Consider the following 21,204-nt stretch of genomic DNA (forward strand, 5'->3'; position numbering starts at 1 on the left):
TCAGTCAAGTAGATCAGTAAGTGACGATTATAAGCCTGCTCCCTGGGCTGCTGTATAAAGGTATAGGTACATCTTTTTCCAATGTTGTTGTGTAAGATTTGTGAAACCTGGACTGGAAAAATCACAGCCGATGTTATAGTTTCAAGAGTACGCATGGGTTCTCATTTAGAACCACTATAATGTAATGTAGTCATTGGGACCCAGGTGGCGCTGTGGTTAAACCACTGAGCCTAGGGCTTGCTGATCAGAAGGTCGGCGGTTCGAATCCCTGTGACGGGGTGAGCTCCCGTTGTTTGGTCCCAGCTCCTGCCAACCTAGCAGTTCGAAAGCATGTCAAAATGCAAGTAGATAAATAGGAACTGCTACAGTGGGAAGGTAAACGGCGTTTCCGTGCGCTGCTCTGGTTTGCCAGAAGCGGCTTTGTCATGCTGGCCACATGACCTGGAAGCTATTGCCGGCTCCCTCAGCCAATAATGCGAGATGAGTGCGCAACTCCAGAGTTGGTCACGACTGGACCTAATGGTCAGGGGTCCCTTTACCTTTACCTTTATAATGTAGTCATTAGGAGGGAGGAGACCTAGGTTCACATCCCTACTTGATTGCGGGTTAGTCACTTTCTCATCCTAACCTATGTCACTGGGTGGCTGTGAGGATAAACATGAGAGGAAAGAATCTTGGACGATGCTTTGAGCTTGGAGGAAAGAATGTAGTTGATGATGATAATTTAGGCAAATGGCTTAGTGCTTTGCTTCACACTTGTTGTTCAAAGAAGATTCTGTGTGAGCTACTGGGCATTTTAGCAACGTGTGATGCCTAACAAATTATATTGTATAATTTAGTTGACTTGGTTTTGTAGCTATTGCTTTCTTTTTGTAAATATTTACCAGTGCAGCTTGTTTTTGTGGAGTTGTTAAATGTGTGCATGGTGAGTTAGAGAATATATATTTAAAATAGTGATTTTTTTATTTTTATTTTTGCAATTGTGGGGAAGATATTAGTGCCCCCTGCTGTCTGTTGGAGAGAAGCATTTGTTGTCCTTAGCAGCAATGTTGTGTTAATATTTTTTACTTTGAATGTACAATATAGGAACCTGAAGGGGGAAGGAGGGAAACAATTTTCATTAAAAAAAAGAAAAGAACTGAAAGTATCAGAAGAATCAAATTCAAATTTGACTTCTGTGTAAATAGAGAGTAATTAGAGGTGTGTGTTTTTTTAATGAGTTTCCTGCTGAATTATAAGAATAAATGTAGTAGTTGGGAGTGAAGAACTGACTGACGGTGATGACTCTTGTTTGTTGAAATATTGTACAGGTACTTCATGAACTCAATTCCTGATCATGAATGGTTTAACAATTGGGACACATTTGAGAACCTTATATTTATTTTATGAATTCAAATCCTTTAGAGGCTTGATTTAGTTTATATATTTCCCTGCACTTTGTGATTTTGAAAAGTAAAATTAACCCACTTAGATAAAATAATTGACTGACTGTTCTCCGGGTATTTTGAGTCTTTGTTTTAGAGGTGAAGGCCATTTTATCCCAGGTCCTTGTTTAATATTTGTTTTAGTTTTACATCTGTTACAGCACTGTAATTTAAGAACCTAAGAAGAAACTTGTTAGATCAGATAAAAAGGCAGGGCCGTCTCTAGGCCCGGGCTGGGTGGTGCGATGCGCCAGGGCGCCTGGCCACCAGGGGTGCCGAAGGGGCACCAAACGGCTGGTGTCCGGCTGAGCGCGGCAGCCAGGAGCTCCATGCGAGGCGGCAAAAGCGACGGCAGTAGCAGCGAGTTGCAGAACCAGCGAGACTCCTGCCTAGAGTGGCAGCAGGCGCCTGCTGCCACTCTAGGCAGGAGTCTCGCTGATTCTGCAAGAAGAGGAGAGGACCTTGACGAAGAGGCTCCAGCAGCTCCCCGCAGTAGTGAAGGTTGAGTGAGTTGCCTTCTCACGGCAGCGGGTCATCTAGTCCAACCCCCTGCAATGCAGGAATCTTTTGCTCCGCATGGGGCTCGAACCTGCAACCCCGAGATTAAGAGCCTCATGCTCTGCCGATGGAGCTCTGTCAATAGCACAGTGGGGACCTCCTGTTGCGCTCCATCGAGGCGGCGGACGGGAGGGAAGGGGGGGGCGCCCGAGGGATCCCTGCACCACGGCGCCAGATAGGCTTAAGACGGCCCTGTAAAAAGGTCTACTTTTCTGTTTCCTACCATAGCCAACCAGATGCCTTTTGGAAGCGTACAACTAGGAATCAGCCCTCCACCATTGTTGCCTTCTAGCAACTAGTTTTCACTGGCATGCTTCCCCTAAAAATGCATGTTCCATAAAGCCTAGTAGCCATTAATTTGTCTAATCCTTATCACCACATATTTAGGCTCTGAATTCTGTAATGTGTTATGTGAATTACTTTCTTTAGTCTGTCCTGAATCCACTTCCAATTGGTTTCATTAGATGACACCAAATTCTACTATTATATTAGAAGAATAACTTATCTCCATCCACTTTTTCCTGCATCCTGCATAGTTTTATAAACCTTTAACAAATCTTTCCCCTCCCGCCCGCACTCAACTTCTTCCTCAACTAAAAGTCCTAAACATCACAACATTTCTTTATTCCAGCCCTCTAATAATTTTGCTTGCCATTTTTTTGCCCTTCTTTCAACTCTTCAATAAAGTTTATGAAATGGTATGATCAGAACCAAACAGTATTCCAGTTTTGGTTGCATCAAAGATTTGTATAAGAGGACTATGATACTGTAAGTTATATTTTTACCTCATTAATCACTACCATCAAACTGTCCTCCTGCATAGCTGCCACACATTGCTGACCACAGTGACATATTTGCATGTGCACATCTCTGTTGAGTATCACAGTCCAGGCTGCAATTAATTACATCTTCACTCTCGCCTTCTTGTGCCCCTATATTTCAATTACCTACTTCTGGAAGTCTAGTAGCCAGGCATAGCTGCCAAGTTTTCCCTTTTCTCACGAGGAAGCCTATTCAGCATAAGGGAATTTCCCTTAAAAAAAGGGATAACTTGGCAGCTATGTAGCCAGGATCTGGGTTCTTATCTATAGGGTCTAGGCCTAGTTATGGCATAAATATAAACCCCTAACCCTTGTTGTTGTTGTTGTTGTTGTTGTTGTTGTTGTTGTTGTTGTTACAGTAATGAAATGTTATATTTAGTATTTCAGCAAATTAATATAGCTGCCCAGGAAGAAATATCACCTAGACAGCTTACAGGCAAACAAAACAATGCTAAAAAAATATAATATATCACAATTAAAATCAGCAAAAAACAATGAAAGCAAAAAAGTAAATAAATATGGAGCTGGCATATTAGCTGAAGTTAATAAAAGGTGCTTTTGGCCACAGATCCTCCTTGAGTTTCTAATGACAATGCTGGATCCAGAAGCCCTCCTCCCCTGCCCATCTGTGAACTGGAATATTTAGGACAGGCACCCCCAAACTGCGGCCCTCCAGATGTTTTGGCCTACAACTCCCATGATCCCTAGCTAACAGGACCAGTGGTCAGAGATGATGGGAATTGTAGTCCAAAACATCTGGAGGGCCGAAGTTTGGGGATGCCTGATTTAGGAGAAGTGTAACTCCTTCCGGAACCGGTTGAATTTTGTTCTCTTAGAACCACCCATCAGCAGTACCACAGTCTTTTCTTGTCTGGATTGATTCTCAGTTTGTTCATTTTTGTTTTTAAATAACTTGGGTTTTATAGACAAGGATCCTAAGAATAATAAATGTGCCTTCAACCCCTGATGTTACTGAAAGCCACTGAGTCCAAAAGAACCAACACAGTCACACTTTTCCTGTCTCTCTCTCTCAAGGCAAAGATTATCCCATTGAGCAACCCAAGGCAGTTTCTATCCCAAACCTGGGCCTGTGATTTGAAATGATTTCAGATAATATGCTTAATCCAGGAGTGACTGGAGTTTATCAGCCACTCATAAAGTGGATAGGCCCTTGATAACTTCAGATTCTTCATAAGGTCCGTATGAATGATCCAGTGACCTGAAGTCAGTGTATCTGAAGAGGTGTGCATGCACACGAAAGCTCATACCAATGACAAACGTAGTTGGTCTCTAAGGTGCTACTGAAAGGATTTTTTTTTTGTTTCGACCACGGCAGACCAACACGGCTACCTACCTGTAACCAGTGACCTGATTATGTGAATGATCTTCTGCCATGCCCATAAATCTGTGCTGTGGAGGTCATATTAATGCCCCCCTGGTTTCAAATTCTGGGAAGGTATCCATGATAGAAACAGAGCTAGAAATGTTAAGAATTTAGATGTAGTGGTTTCTGCTCTGGGTAGAGTGGACCTGGGGGAAATTCTGCATGGTAACACCCTGTATTGGATTATTTCATACAAGCATGCGGCTAAGGAGAAGCCCCTCCTCTTGGAAGTGGAGTGTCCTTTGCTTCAGAGAAATAATTACTTGGCAATTCCCATTTGATAATTCCCTCTTTATTTTCTGATGAGTTACTTAATAGTGACGGGATTCTTGAGCAGACTGCCTTCAATCTGAGCTTCAGAAGCTTCTGAATGGATGTGGGGATATCATGCTATGTGTTTTTATGCTGTTTAGTCTTGCCATGAGAATACTGAAACTGGTGGAAGGCAAGTAAACAGTTGATAACAGTGAATAATGCTATTAATGAGTGCTCCATTTCTCAAATCACTATGGATTTTGTTTTCCGTTTTGCCTGTGTGTCAAATAGGTGCCATGTAAAAGACGGTAAGTAAGGATGTGAGGGAGATCTGGATGTGACACCTGTCACGCCATTGATCTCCAGGGTTGATTCTGCTAAAAGCAGTTGCAATGCTTGTACATTTTTAGAAATAAAAATGGTGCAATAATTGTAGCGTTGCACCCATCTGTGTTCACATTCCCATCTCTCTTGTTTCTCTGCCCTCGAATAGTTGGTAAACTGGAATATTTTGTAACATTTTGGTTGCCTTGTGTTAGATCATTATAAAATATTACTTACTCCATCATTTTTTAGTTTTCAGCAGTGCTTTATCCTTTGGTCATTACATTTCTCCCCTCATTCCTGGCAGTTATGGCCAGTCAGATTCATTTCTGCTTGAGGAGTGAATGATGGTTTTCAGGGTCTCTTATTGCATGCGAGCAGAACAGAGAGCATCGAAGAGAGCGCATGAGTTCAGCATTTTTATGACCATTTGCCAAGACAGTTAAATAATAATAATCTGGTATGTTTTTGCAGTGCTTTCCTGTGAAAAAAGTACAGATGTGGTGATTGGCTAAAAAAAGAAAGATGGGTTTTTACATTTTTCTTCATCAGAAACAGTTTGACTACTCAATACAGACAGAAGCATATTCTGTGAGTTGGCTTATACCGCATTGCATCATTTGACAGATCAGAAGTGTACAGCACAGGTGGAAACTGATATTTTCCCTCAATTCTTAAGACTCTAACCTAGGAATTCCATTCCCTCTTAGTGATCTCAACTGAAACCCAGTTAACACAGATTCCCCATAAATGGCCTGTTTTTAAGCAAGCACCAACCTGGATGCATGGTGTAACCATGCTCACTGAAGCATTTATGGTGCGTAAGGGAGAAGTGCCTCTGCTATCTTCTTTTATCTTAGTTGTATGCATGAATAAGTGGGGCTTTAACTCGATCAACACAAACATTATTTCTGGTGGGGGCTTTTTTTAATGGTACCAGTGCTATATGGGTAGCTTGTGACTGTGCTGCTTAGTTGTGCATGCACTCCTGGCAGGAGTTAAAAAATGAAACACAGGCAGACAGCAATGGATATGAGGCCTTTGCGATTCAAGAGCTTGTGCAAAAATGTTAACCAGATGTAGTTTACAGAAACATAATGGCTGTGCACAATAAATTTTGTGCTTTTGATAACTAAAATATTCCCCAGTATCAAAGTAAGTCGTGAGCCTTTAGTCTTTCCGAACATACAGAGCTCTGGAGTTTCTAGAACAGGGCAAGCAACTTTCTTTTGTCTGTCTCCAACTCTCTTGTGGGGTAAGCTATACTGTGCATCTTTGGTGTGTTTCAGAAAAGTACAGGATAAGTAAATTAAAATGATGGCTTGTATTACGTTTCCCTCCAGATAGCACTGTGTATATTAAGTGGAAGTCACGAATATGTTTTTAATAGCCACAGAAGAAACATTTTTCTTATATTAAACAGAGCCAGACAATATACCCCCTTGTCAAAAGTACAACTTGTGTGGAATGTTATTTAGGAGAAAAGGAATGGGAGAGATGCAAACCAAGTGACACTTTACCAACATTTATAACAGCCAGGCATACTGGAAAGTGCTTAGAGCTTTTTAAAATAGCTTTTGCTTGCACAAGTATTCTAACAAGTAGTTTTGCATTGCATATGTTGTACCTACCAGAGCCTTATGCTCCTTATTTTTCTTAATGTGTTTTGTATATCTTAAAAAACAAACAAAACGCTCATAGGCAGAAGTTAAATGCAGAAGCTAGATGAATTACTGCAGGTTCACACTGGTGAGTTATAAGGAACCATGCATGCTTGTAAAGTGAGGTGGGGTTGCTGGAATGGCAAACCTCCACTTGAGCCAAGATCTCTGCTGGGAGTCAGGGCTGTGCTGGTTTGTAGGCAAAACAAATTAACCGCTGTTATGCTTGGTGACTTGAAAATAATTTATTCCCTGATAATGATGAGTATCTTTTCTTCTCTCTGGGCCACTAATATGGAGGATGTTTCTGTTTAACTTGGCAAAACTATTCAAAAAAGGGATTGGGTGAAACATGAGGTCATATCTTACTATCCTGTCCTCCCTGTTTCCACACTAGATATCTAATTGCTAACAACTTACTTTCCCTTGCTGATACAGACACTGCATACAGACATATGATGAACAAATTCTGCTTTTTTCAGGGTCATTACTTTCTTGGCGTGGTGCAAATGCGCACACAGACACATGGCCTCGTCTGTGGCCCTGGGTTAACTGAAGGATTTGTAAAGCTGTCAGCATTTCTGCAGAACTGTAACTGCTTGCTTTCCTTATTAGCAATAAAGGAGTTCCAAGTCTGCATTTCATTCCAGGAACCTTGCCACTCCCACTTTACTCATGGGAAAAGCTTTTTATATTTGCACGTACACATTCCTCTGAAACTTACTGGGATTTTTGAAATCTTGCACATCCTTCCAGTCTTTTTCTTTTCTTTTTTGTTCCACTTCCGTGGCTGCTAAGTACAGCGTGTCTTTCACAGTATGGATGTTTTTTTTAAAAACAGCAACAACAACATGCATTCTGTCTCAGTCCTACATCAGCGAGTCATGCGTTTAGTTCACTAGCAATTTGGAAGTTTGAAACCTAATTGATTAAAACGTAGCTGGTGGATGGGAAGCAACTCATGGTGGCCAAGTGTTCTGAGCAGTGGCTCTTATTCCAGAAGCAGCAACAATAGGCTTTCCTATGAAAAAACATGGCCCATGAATGGTACAGCTATAGCATGGATGTTGAAAGAGGCACAGGCAGCAGTAGTTTGTGGTACTCCCTGTGTAACAGGGGTGGAGAACTGGATCCAGCCTATGGACCAGGTCCTTATCTCCCCTACATACCCTCATGGGCCAACCTTTGACAGGTGGACTTGTTATTATGATGCCAGGTGATTGCCATGAGATGATTCACACTTGTTATTCAAATTGCAAAGTTATTCATGAGTGCTTAAAGCAGCCCCCTTTGAAGATCGGTTACCACAGAGCCAATCATCTGATTGGTTCTAGGAATGCGTCTTCAAAGAGGTTCCCTGGGACCACTGACCAGCTGATTGACAGTTAGTCCTTTTGAAGGGGGGGAAATGTTCCTAAAACCAGAGCATTTTCTTCTCAGAGTAAGCAGGTTGCATTTAAAGTAGTCCCTCCATTTGAATACAAACTTCTTTCTCCAGCCCCCTTGGCTGCACTAGAGAACCTTGAAAACTCTCCAATGTTGCCAATCCCAGCTGATTGTTGGTATTTTGGCTGTTCTGGGCTCTCTTCACACCCTGACAATCAGCTGCTTGTGCGGGAAGGAGTGGAACCAGGCAGCAGAAAAATCTGGAAGCAGCTGCAGATATCCTAGTTGCTTCTCTCTGATGTTTTCCAGACTGAGGGTGTATAGGCATTAGAGCTATGTGACAGACAGAAGCGTAAGATTGGTTCTCCTGAATCATGTGACTGCCAAATTCAGAGGGGTTATTGTGGTAAGTGGTGCTTTCTCTGATGTGACATCTCTTCTTTTGGCCCAGCTGCCACTTTTCCCTGCCCCACATCTGACATCATTTATGGCATCTAAGGTGTTTTTATTATTATTTATGACAGCTAAGGTGCTACTGGAATGATTTTCTTTTAATCATTTATGGCATCAGATGTAGGGCAGATGAGTCTGGCTTGGCCAAAATGGCCTGGTGGGCATAATTAGGCCCATGGACCACAGGTTCTCCCCATCGCTGCTAACACAAGAACAGGAGGGCATTGGAACTTAGTGTAGGCATTGCCAGGCCTTAGGGCAACCACTGCCTCTTCACTTAACCTACATCGCTGGGTGGTTGTTAGGCTTAACATCAGAAAGGGGGAGCCAAGCATGTACATCACTTTGAACTTCTTGGAGGAAAAGTAGAATATTAATGCCGAAATCAAAAACAGAGAAAAACTGGTTGCTATTTTAACATGTGCAGTTGGGCTACAGTTAGCACCAAGGACATGAAGCACCTGAGCCCTTGCTGAATTACATCCTAGTGGCTAAGTAGGCTGCAGATAACTGAAGCAGAGAATGTATGCAGGGGATGGGGGAGTCCACATAACTCACATGTTGCACAGTGGAGGAACATGGCAGAATACAGTGAGGCTCGACAGTTCAGGGAACTCAGCAGACAGCAGAAAGATCTGAAAGCAGCAAGAGTCAGCCTTGTGATTTCCAAACTCTGGCTTGTTGCTTTTTCTGGTTGGTGGAATTTTTGCCTGGTCTGAAATGCTCTATAGTGTCCTAATGGTTCATGGTGTAGGACAAAGCTGGATTGCATCTTCTTGCCTGTTTAGCGTTCACTTTTCCATTAAAACCAAAATGCACAAAAACTGAGGAGTTAACAAAACATGCTTTTGTAGGGAAATTATTCATTGATTTCAATAAGACTTGTTTGCAAGTTCTGCATTTAAAAGCCCAGGATAACGTGATGCAGAAGCTGGCGTCTTTCTGCTGGACCTGAGCAACTTCAGTTCAACCACTGGCAGCTTGCAGTAAGGTCACTCTTGTGTGGCCTTGGTTTCCCTTCAGTAAAATGGAAAATAGTTTTCTAGTTCTCAGGGTCATGGCGAGGGTAAGAAGGGAAAGAAATGATATAAATAATTTTGCACTTGTAAATTGCTCGTGTCAAAATAGCAAGGATTTCTCATACATTAAAAAAGTCATTCTCAAAATTGGTTGCTGCAATTACTGCACACAATTACTACAAGATAGAAATTACTGGAGAAAAAGATCATTTCCCAGTTTGTTTGCATTCTACATTTGATAGCACTTCATTTTGTAGTTGGTTTCATTTATTGCCTGTATTACACGTTTTCTCTGGGGAGGAAGAAATAAGACCTTGGCTTTCAAAACCTTGGAAATGGGTGTAATGCTGGAAAATACTTAAGGTTTTTTAAAAACATTATTAGTTACTGTCAGGGTTGTTGTGGCTACTCTTGAGTAACGACCCTCCACATGCTTGTCTTTCAGAAGCTTTTATTAGTGCACATTTACAGTGTAATGAGCTGGCTGTTTCATGTCTGCTCACTCCGTCTCAGATTCCTGCACTGGCGATCTTTGCGTTTTGGGCCAACATAAAAGCCTCGGAACTGTGAAGCGTTTCCCTTTTCTCCGCCTCCTCAGTTCCGGTGTCGGGGGGGGGGGGAATGGTCTGCGGATTGACTGACTCCTGTCCCCTCTTTCTCCCTCTCTCTCTCCCTGCCTATGGAGCAAGGGCTCTTGGATGTTGCTAGAGGGCTGGCACTCCCTTTCCGTTTCCTGGCTCTGCCCATCAGTCCCTTCACTCTCATGGCTGCTCTGAGACGAGCTGCTCCTGATGAGGGGGGGGGGGCTGTTCTCTATAAGCCTTCCCCCTTACAGTTACCATATCACTAGAGTGTCTCTTAAAGCCAGTGTCCTTTTAATCAGCAAACAGGGTTTATTGCGTCTTCAAAATAATGAAAAATAGAACAAAGTTTTTGAAGATGGGCATCTGGCAAAAGCGTCTGTATTTCCATCTGCGAGTGGTTAGCAAAGTGTTTATGATATTTAAATAGCACAAGCCTTTTCTCAGTTTTGTATTTTATTCTGGTGACCTGTTTCCTTGACAAATGGTCTTTTTCAATAGTTTTGTCCCAGGTATTATGAAAATGTTTGGAAGATGTTTGTTACATAATTGTGAGCTGGAAGGGACATTAATTCCCTGACAGAAGCAAGAATACTCCTCAAATCCTGTACCCTTGTCAAAAGACTATAGTTCATATCCTTGTTGGCACCCATCCATCTCTCTCCCTCTCTCCCCCTTTCATGGAGTGCACCTCCGGGGGTTAAGTCAAACCTCTGGGTTGGCAGCATCAAAGTGACCTCCATGAGTCGCAAGCCTCAGCAGGGTGCATGGAGGTCCTGGTCTGCCCAGATGACAAGACCCCTCCCCCCTTCCCGGCTTCGGTGATGTCCAAAGGAAAGCAGAGCCACAATTTGCAGCTGCACATGGCATGGGGGACAAACAGCAGACTTCACCCCGCACACTCTGACTTACATGGGTGGGGACTGGAAAGCAGATCTGAGGGAGGACTTCTGCTCAGGTCTGCTCCCAAGGTTTATTAAGGGGCCCAGACATGCTCACCCTCACCCACAGGACCAGGCAGGATTTTTTTTTTAAAACCAACTGATGGATTGGCCATAGTCCATGACTTGCTTGTTTTTGCCTACCTCATAGCAAAATTGTAATGATGCAGTTATCCTATGTCACAGCTTTATAAGGGCAGAAGTAGCCCTGGGCTGGATCCATAGAAGGGATGGAGTGGAAAGACACCCGGCCCCATCTCAAGGGGAGTTCTCTTTATCGGAAGATGGAGGACAGTGCTCTCTGACCAGAAGGCCAGCTTAGTCCCCCCTACCATGTCTCTAAGGGTTCCCCCGCAAACAGTTCATGCCATAGTGGACCCTAAACATTAGACATTCCCCTTCTGCTATGATGGTGTATCGACCAGCACTTGGGCTGCTCGCTGAGCTCCTCATCCGCTGTCCCTCGACCAAGGCTCTGGCGCGTCTCTGAGCCCCTCCTGCACGCTCTGTTCCCCATAGCGTAGCCAGGGTTCGGACACCTCACTGAGCCCTCCCTCCATTCTGCTCCATTCCTCATTCCTGACTCGCTGCTCGTGCTATCGCTGGGCAAAGTGCTGGTCAGGATGACCGGGGGGGGGAGGCTCCCTGTAGGGAGTCCCCCTGACACTTCCCAACCTAGAAAATGGAGTAGAAAGCAATAGAAGGGGGCTTTGCTATTTATGGTCTATGTTGCATGCAGATGTGCTTCCTTAATGCAAAGCAGCATCGGGTCAGCGTAACCCCGTAGGGAAACAGTGGGGTGTATGGGATGTGCTTAAACATTCCCCTTTCAGCAACCTCCTCAATTTTAGGTCTTCCAAACTGCTTTTCCCCATCTAGAGTGTCCAAGTTGCATGTTTACTTTGCAAACACACATCATCTAGAAGAACATTATGAGGGGGGAAAGTCCACCCTTTTTAATCTGTTACAAATTGCCTCTGGCCATTGGGATTTGAAAACACACAAATGCTTTTTCCTGTTTGACTCTCAGTAGCTTGGTTAGGGACAGCTGCGGTTATTTGCAATAGGCAAGCAGCTGACTTATACCCATGCTTTCCATTTCTCCAGGTGTTTAGGCTGCTGGCATAGGCCTGTCTGTCTTGTGAGAAAGACCTCATAAATGAATAACAATGTGTCCAAGGAGGTGGTCTGCTTTTGCAGCGGGGGCAACCTGTTCTCCCCCCAGCAGCCCTCTGCAGGTCCTCATAGTCTGCTCCAGGACACTGGAGGATCATTTGGAGCGGATTTTGCAGGTGCACTGGGTGAAGAGAAGGCGGTGAAGTCCCGCAACATGAGCCGGGGCAGCCCATCAATAAGGCACAGTGAAACCATTTGCCTCTGGTGGCAGATCTGACCACTAACATTGTGCCACTGCCATTGTGCCCTCACTGCTACTGCTGTGCTGTTGGCACAGCCACAGGCGATGCTGCGGTTGCGATGGTGGGGCTGGCAGCAACGTTGGGGCAAGTGGGGGCTCAGATCTGCCCAATGTGGGGGTGGGGGCAGCATCAGAGCAGTTTCCCTTCAGCAGCCCTGACATGAGCAATGTTGCATTCCTTACATCAAATTTCTATTTTTATTTCTCTCTCTGCTCCGCCTCCCCCACCCCCCAGTCTAAATATCATTTTAGGGCCACTTCTGTTCCTTTTGTTTGTTTGTTTGTTTCAGATATAAGCTCCCTTCTGACTACTTGTCTGTATACAGTGAGGGGGGGAAAGTATTTGATCCCCTGCTAAATTTGCCCGTTTGCCCTCTGACGAAGAAATGACCAGGCCGTAATTTTAATGGTAGGTTTATTGTAGCTGTGAGAGACAGAATAACAACAGGAAAACCCCCAGAAACCCCCAGAAGACAAAATTCAGAGATTGATGTGCATTATAATGAGTGAAATAAGTATTTGATCCCTTTGCAAAAGATGACTTAGTACTTGGTGGCAAAACCCTTGTCGGCAGTTACAGAGGTCAGGCGTTTCTAGTAGGTGGTCACCAGGGAGTTGGGTATGTTTAGCCTGAAGAAGAGGAGAACGAGAAGAGATGCAATAGCCATCTTCAGATATCTAAAGGAAGATAGTGTGATCTTGTTTTCTCCTGCTCTGGAGGGTAGGACCTGAAGCAATGGCTTCGAGTTACAAGAAAGGAGATTCCAACTAAACATCAGAAAGAACTTTCTAATAGTAAGAGCTGTTGGACAGTGGGAGGTGGTGAATTCTACTTCCTGGGAGGTTTTTAAGCAGAGGTTAGATGGCCAACTGTCATGGATGCTTTAGTTGAGATTTAGTTGAGAGACCCTCTGGGTCCCTTCCAATTGTACAATTTTGTGATGCTAGGGTGCAAAATACAAAGCAAACATAAAAATGTGGTCCATCATCAAAACACATTTACCAGACTACAGCAGAATCTACCAATCAATAAATTTAAGAAAGCAACAGCAGAAGCAAAGGTTTGTTTTTTAAAAATGCCTTCAAAATGGTGGCAGAACATACACAGAAAAGAAGAGCCTAAAATCTGTTGGGGTGGGGAATTGCACGTTTAGGGCACTGCCACAGAGAGAGTCCATTTATGTATTTTTGATCCATCACATACCATTTATGCTACTGTATTGAAAGCTTGTATAGATTTGTAGGAGGAAGCAAGTTCTTAGCTATACAATCACAGCACATGTTACTATTAAGACACGCACATGTAATAAAAATAACAGCTCTAACTAAGCATGAGAACTTAATTTAAAAGGACTACACAGATAACCATATCTGTTGTGTATTAAAGCTTAGTAAAATGTTAAAATTGAGTATGGTCTTTTTTTGGAAATAATAATAATAATGAAGAAATTGCAATAAATAACTGCTTTTCCATAAAATATACAGGGATCTGATGGTTAAAGTGGCTATCAAATGTAGTGTGAATATGAAACAAATATATCACCTTAAGCACTCTAAATGCAACTGATATCCCAGTATGATTAGCACTCTATGAAAAGAATAAATATGTCTTGCACCTGGGAGTTAGAATAAACTGTTTCAAGGTGAAAGAGGAACAGTATTATAAGGGCACACACAAAAGAAATTTTATACAGATGTTTTAAGAGCTGCTTTTTTTCCAGTCAGGGTTGTTGAAATTGCAAGTCAGGAGCAATATTACTGCTTCACTGAAAATTGTTCCAAATACTTTAGATAGCACAGGAAATGTGTTTTCACATACTTGACATTTAAATATTAATACTGATACCAAAACCTTCTGACCACAAAGAAATGCTGGAGCAAGATTTGGAAAGGATAACTTTTTGATTAGGTGAAGTAGTATCATTTTATGACAGAGTTGTCTGTATTTTTTTATCGTTTTGTCACTTGAAGAAACTTCAAAATACTGTGTAAAGTGAAACCATGAATTTGTTTTTGCCTCCTGCACCCTCAACTGGATATGCTGCTTTTGAAAAAATGATGAATAAGCAGTAATTAGCCCCAGTATTTTTTCATTTGCTGTTATCTTTAGCTTGCCACAAAGATGTTTGTAGACTTTTCAAATACCGTTTTTGAGACGGGTGTGGTTAAAATATGCCTTCCCTGAAGATGCTGCTCTGGTTGCATTTCTCTAATGTTTTTCTTTGGGTAATGATATTGAAGAAGGGAAGGAGTGACAAGTACTTTCTTCCCTTCTATAATTTATTATTTCCTTTGCAGAATTACCTGCTGCACTAAAAACAAAAATCAGAAATGTTGTACAGTACAATTTCCTCTTCAAGTAAAATGTAGTTTTAAAAAAGACAGGGTTTTTTTTTTTTGCTGCTTGGCAGCCAGCTGAAATCTTGCTTTGGGGTGGTTTTCCTGAAATCTGGGTGCCTGTAGCCTCCAGTCATAATAATGGCATGACTATTGCCACAGCCAATCATGAAAGGGGAGGGGAAACATGGTGAGATGGCTGGAAACATTGGGTGGCATTCAACTATGTTTTACTTAGAGTAACTCCATTGAAACAAATGGAACTAACTTGGTCATTTTCATTACCCTTAATGGATCTACTCTGGGTAAAACTTAGTTGACTGTCACTCACTATTTTGTTAGTTTTAAGCAGTCGCCACATGACACACACCAACTTCAGAGCATCAGGTTATTTGTAGTGGGAGCAATACAGTACACCTATCAAGAATTAGAAAGCTGTCTCCATATATTCCAGTTTTCAAATACTGTAGTGTGTATGTGTGCCATAGGTTATATTGCCCCTGATTAAAAGTAGTCACATGCTAAAAGATCTCAAACTTGGGATAGAAGGTCCTTGTGAACTCAGGGCATATGGTAGTGACGATCCTTGCCTTGTCAAGAGGCCTCTAGCCTGGCCATAATGTACAATAGATTATGATGATAATGTATAAAAATAATCTTAAATACATTTTCCTGTCCAATGAACTACCTTATTTTGTTTTGTCAAGTGGTTATCTTGTGGAAGCAAGGTCAGTCAGTGAGGTTACAATTCTAGTGATGACTGGGAAATTTGGAAGGATATAGATGGAATATGTTTCTGTCCCTCCAAGTGATGTATACCAGACATCTATTGTAAACCATGACATTACCTCTTCATTCACTATGTGGTATAGAGCGATAATATTTATTATTGTGCCCTTTGTCCCAAAAGGAAGCACAGGGAAGCTAACAACACAACACATTATTGTCTTAAAAGTAGAAGATATGAATTGCTACTACAGATGTGAGTCAGAGGTAAGAGTCTAATTAGTTAGCATTTACTAATAGTAGCTATGCCTGTGTAGGACTGCAGTGCACTAACAAGGTCTTAGTCATAAAGTAGCATCTGCTAGCTTGGATTAGATAATTCATAGACTCAGATTAAAAACCCATAAGGAGACCATTATGATGTCTTGAGTCTGGGATTGTAACAGCATAATGCAGGATATAGAACTTGGTAGTTATTCCTATATTCATAGAATCATAGAGTTGGAAGAGACCACAAGGGCCATCCAGTCCAACCCCCTGCCAAGCAGGAAACACCATCAAAGCATTCCTGACAGATGGCTGTCAAGCCTCTGCTTAAAGACCTCCAAAGAAGGAGACTCCACCACACTCCTTGGCAGCAAATTCCACTGTCGAACAGCTCTTACTGTCAGGAAGTTCTTCCTAATGTTTAGGTGGAATCTTCTTTCTTGTAGTTTGAATCCATTGCTCTGTGTTCGCTTCTCTGGAGCAGCAGAAAACAACCTTTCTCCCTCCTCTATATGGCATCCTTTTATATATTTGAACATGGCTATCATATCACCCCTTAACCTTCTCTTCTCCAGGCTAAACATGCCCAGCTCCCTAAGCCGTTCCTCATAAGGCATTGTTTCCAGGCCTGTGACCATTTTGGTTGCCCTCCTCTGGACACTTGTAATTTCCAGTTGAGTTAAAATATATGTTCTGGTACTTGATTTGAAGATCCTGAGTTACAGATAATCTCTTGCCACTGTAGTCAAGGCAGATTGTTCTCCTGGCTAATTATTTTTTAGCATGAAGTAACGAGCTCATGGTCTCACAGAAAACCCCTTCATACTAAAAAAACACACACAAAAAAAACAACCTTAGAAGCTGGCATATTTAATAGAGTTTGTCTCTATCATTATAGAATGTTACAGCCTCTGCTGGCTGAATGAAATTCATTCTCAAACTTACGCAGCATTGTGTCAACTCAGTGGGAGCAGGCACAGGGTTCCGTATTCGTGGAACAGAAAATCAGTCTTATGCAAAAGTGATCAAATTAAGAAAGAAAGCGAACAGGGCTTGTGATGGTTGGTAGCTGTATGGCTCTAGGTGTTTAATTTGGAGCTCACTGACACAGGTTGTCATGATGGTTCCAAAATGTAGCACAGCCAAAATGCTGTAAATTTTGGAGTGCTACTTAGTACTGTACTTCAAAAGTTTTAAGCTCTGCTATTTTCTGTGTTTGTTAATGAATATGTTGCAGGTCCTTCCCATGTATCTCTCTCTCTCTCTCTCTCTCTCTCTCTCTCTCTCTCTCTCTCTCTCTCTCTCTCTCTCTGTGTGTGTGTGTGTGTGTGTGTGTTATTCTTTGTTAGCAAATCTATGGTATTTTCCTAGCATTTGCTTCCCCCATCTGTGTCTATTTTTAAAACTTACAATTCAATCTTGCAGTATAGAAGACTTTCATATTCCCAGTCTTTTTCTTCCCCACCCCAAGGGCTGCTTCTGCTAAAGCATTTTTTTCTGAATGCCCATATCTGATGGCTTACACAATGGAATTAAGTAAAGAATTGGGGCCTAATAGATTTTGTTTTTGTGGGGAGTGGGAGTTTACTGCTCCAGGCAGCAGATTTTTACCATTCGCAATACAGCTTTCTCCTGTCTGTTCAGAACTTTAAAGAACATGAAGTAAGAGCTTTTTAGTGGTTACATCTATTCTGATACATGGAACAAGGGTTTTTCACATCATGATGAGAATTCACTGTAAAAAAATGTGTAATCCTAGCTAAGCAACTTCTGGATGATTATATTGTCTTCTATATCCCAAGGTAAACAACAAGATCAGTAACTTTCTAGCTAGTTATAGGGGCGATTTATAATGCAGCATGCTCTATGCCTTGTGCATTGCAAAGTACCGTAGTATCATTTTTCTTAACAGTATGTATTGAGGTCAAATTGGTGCAAAACAGGAGTGGTTAAATGTTAGCTGAGCTGTGTGAATGTTAACGGAACTAAAGTAATACTGAAACTATTGTGGGAGTAAAATGATGGTGGCTGGGCAGATAACAAGAGAGAAGAAAACATTTTATTGGGCTATAAATGTAAAAAAAAAAGTGTTTGCAACACTGAATGAAAAATAATCGTAGCATAATGTTGCTCAAGCTGAATTTTCAGTTTGCCCCATTCTTGTTTGCATTTGTAACTTCAGTAAAATGATAGTTCTTTATCTCTGAATGTTATCTCTGAATGTATTTGATTAAAAGTATCTTCATACTCTTATGACATTTTGTATAGTTTTGAAAGCATTTCGAAAGCATGTAGTAACTGAATTTTGTATTTATTATGCAGTCATGTATCACATCTCTTAAACTCACTGAAGTATTGTGCTAGCATTATTTACAGTTTTTTTAAAAAAAGCACTTGTTTTTCTGGATATTTGCTTTTGTGCAAACGTTTATGTTAAAATTTGCAATGGCTTCCCTTCTCTTAGAACGCTGCTATTTTTTTCTCTTGTTAGATAAAATTGTTCAACTTCCATAAACAAACAGCTCCTTCTACTTCAGAGATGAACCCAAAATGCTATCGAACCATTTTTGAGGAAGTTTATATCAATATTTGCATTTTTACATACTTCATAGGAAGTAGCCAACCATATTAAATTGAAACTATTTACTGTTGATTTTGTGTGAATGTTCCAACATATAGCCAGATCATAACCTGCCATATTGTGACTTTAGTGACTGAGAGAATGATACACCTTAAGTCACAATAAATAAAATAGTGCTTTGTTGCTGGATCTCATGGGCTGAAACTGAGTGTCATACATCACAAAAATCAGCAAGGATGTTAGGGATTCCTAGGGCTTGTATTATATAAAAGTGATGATTATAAGGTGTCAAAACAGATGCATCAGTAAGCAAATGACCTCCAGCTCACCCATTTTTTACATATGATCCAGATTCTGCAGACTCAATGCTTACTACCTTTCTGGTCACGGTGAGGGGTTTAATGTAGGTGACTCACTTTCATATACTGTTAAAGTGATGAGTTGGAACAAAGGCTTGCAGAGAAGTCTGCCCTGCTGAGAGGTCATCAGAGGTTCTTCTGTAGCTCTGGAACTCTCTTCCACTTAAGGCTTGCCGCGGACCAAGTCTGAGGGTCTTCTGGAAATGCTGCAATACCTTCTGTTCTTTAGCAAAGATGTTGGGAGAACCCCAGGGTCAGCATGTGGGGGAAGGAGAGAGAAAGAGCATTGAATTCCTCCCAGTATACCCTGTTTCTCATATTTTAAGGCATCCCCATAAAATAAGCCATAGCAGGATTTTTAAGCATTCAAGGAATATAAGCCATACCCCGAAAATAAGACATAGTGATAGGAGCAGCAGCAATGCCGGCCGCAGCAGGAGGAGGAGGAAAAAAATAAGACATCCCTTGAAAATAAGCCATAGTGTGTTTTTTTGAGGAAAAAATAAATATAAGACGTGTCTTATAATATGAGAAACACGGTATTTAAAATATGCTTACCAGCTTAGGCCATAGCTGCCAAGTTTTCCCTTTTCTCGCGAGGAAGCCTATTCAGCATAAGGGAAAATCCCTTTAAAAAAGGGATAACTTGGCAGCTATGGCTTAGGCTGGTGAGCTAGCCACCATCCTATCTAGAAGCAGCTGGCCTTGCCTCTGCTATTCATGCCCTGGCTACACCCAGACAAGATTAGTGTAGCACACTTTTTGTGGGGTCTGCCCCTAAAGATGTTCAGAAGGATCAGTTGTTACAAGATATGGCAGCCAAGATGCTTATGGTGGTCAAGTGTTGGGAATGCATTGCATTGATTTTACATTGCTACACTGGTTATTCGCTTCTGGCCTCAATTTAAAACCTTTCGGAAGCAGGTTACTTGAAGAGCAACCTATACCTGTAAAGACCTGCCCAGGCCTTAAAATCACCCACAAAGTCCCTTCTTGCAGTCCTCACAATTAAGATCGGTCAGATTGGTTGAAACAAAATAAATGGGCTTTTCAGTGCTGGTCCTATATCTATGGAACAACCTCTCAAGGGAGGTACATGTGACTCCTCTGTTTGCTTTTGATTTTCATTTTAGTCTGTTTTGGATTAAAACTATGGGTTGGATTTTTAAACTGCCATTGTTCTGTCATTTAAATTGTAAAATTGTTTCGCTGGTGCATGGATGTAGCCAAGGTGGGGCAGCTGGCCCCCCTGATCAAGTAAAACAATAGAAATACTTACCAATCACGTCAGTTCTCCCCCTCCCACACACACACCAAGTCTTGCCCCCCCCCCCACAAAAATCCTGGCTATACCCATGCACTGATGTGAAATAGGAATTATTTTATCCTGCTGTTTTTGGTTTAAATAATTGTTAAATGCAAGTGTTAAAATGTTTTTATGACTCTGCTTGTAAGCTGCCATGGGATAATTTTTGTTTTGAAGGGTGGCATATAAATCCTTAAAATAAATGCTGTATAAGATTTATAAAGACAGCCAATTTTTCAGTATGTTTACTTTTTCTTGGTGTCTGTTTTTATGATTCCATATATGAATGGTTGCATATAAATAATGCATATGAATTAATGAAATATGTATCATTGTAGCTAAATGTGCTAAAATGAACCCTGAATACATGTGACACAGCTTTATGCAGCCAAAATGAATGAAATAGCTGGGTGATTTCCCTCCCGCCTCTCTCTGTGGAACAAAAAAAAAATCCACATTCTGTAGAGATGCAAATTGAAACACATGACAGTACCTATGTATACAGTATATAAATATAGTGCTTGAAAAGAGCTACAAAGCTGTTCTTTCGTAATAGAATCCAACGTGTTTACTAGTTTTTGAAAATGTGTGCACACCAAATAAATCTCCAGTATTTGGGCCAGAGTGTACCAGCATTATGCAAAGGGAAGATTAACAGCACTCAGTATAAAGCTATGATCCACTTTCCTCTTGATTCCCAGACACTATCAACCAAATCAACAAAGAACTAAACTAGTGAAGAGGTCATGTTCTTTGCTTCATTTGCCTCATTATAAGGGGAAAGTCTGTCATAATAGAAAATCTCACTGCATCTAGCGAATTATCTCTCAATCATGATAGCACACGTAGGAAGATTATAGTGGGAATAAAAACAGCCAGGATAGCAAGTGTGCCTCAATACAATGATAGACACCAGACATTCCACAGCTACTGACAAAGTAGCTCCCTTCTAGGTCTGCTTCTGGTCATTTCAGTCTGTGCGCTCAAGTCTCTGACAACCCTCTGCTCTAAAGGGCCCAATTACCCCTAAGGACCGTCATATGTCCATGGCAGGCATGTCAAACCTGCGGCCCTCCAGATGTTTTGGACTATAATTCCCATCTTCCCCAACCACTGGTCCTGCTAGCTAGGGATCATGGGATTTGTAGGCCAAAACATCTGGAGGGCCGCAGGTTTGACATGCCTGGTCCATGGCCTCAAATGACGTTAATCGGGACACCGTCACTATTTCTCCTATATCCAAGGAGAGAGGTTATTGGTATTGTCATTCTGCTCATCCTTCCATTGGATGGGAATTGGAACAGTTGCACCCAGTATTTTATATGAATTCCTGGGTTGAAGAAAGAAATTCAGCACAACAGTTGCTTCTCCCTAGCTTCTGGCATGAAGACTGGAAGGCAGGGA

At 41.7% G+C, this 21,204-nt stretch overlaps 1 protein-coding gene across 27 annotated transcripts in view; it reads left to right on the forward strand.

The window, feature by feature from the left end:
* The window catches only part of ATXN1 (ataxin 1), a 202,769-nt gene that overhangs the window by 25,529 nt on the left and 156,036 nt on the right, over positions 1-21,204 (forward strand). The window lies entirely within an intron of this gene.

Source organism: Zootoca vivipara, chromosome 8 (assembly GCF_965207765.1).
Source record: "Zootoca vivipara chromosome 8, rZooViv2.hap1.1, whole genome shotgun sequence".
Taxonomy (NCBI): domain Eukaryota; kingdom Metazoa; phylum Chordata; class Lepidosauria; order Squamata; family Lacertidae; genus Zootoca; species Zootoca vivipara.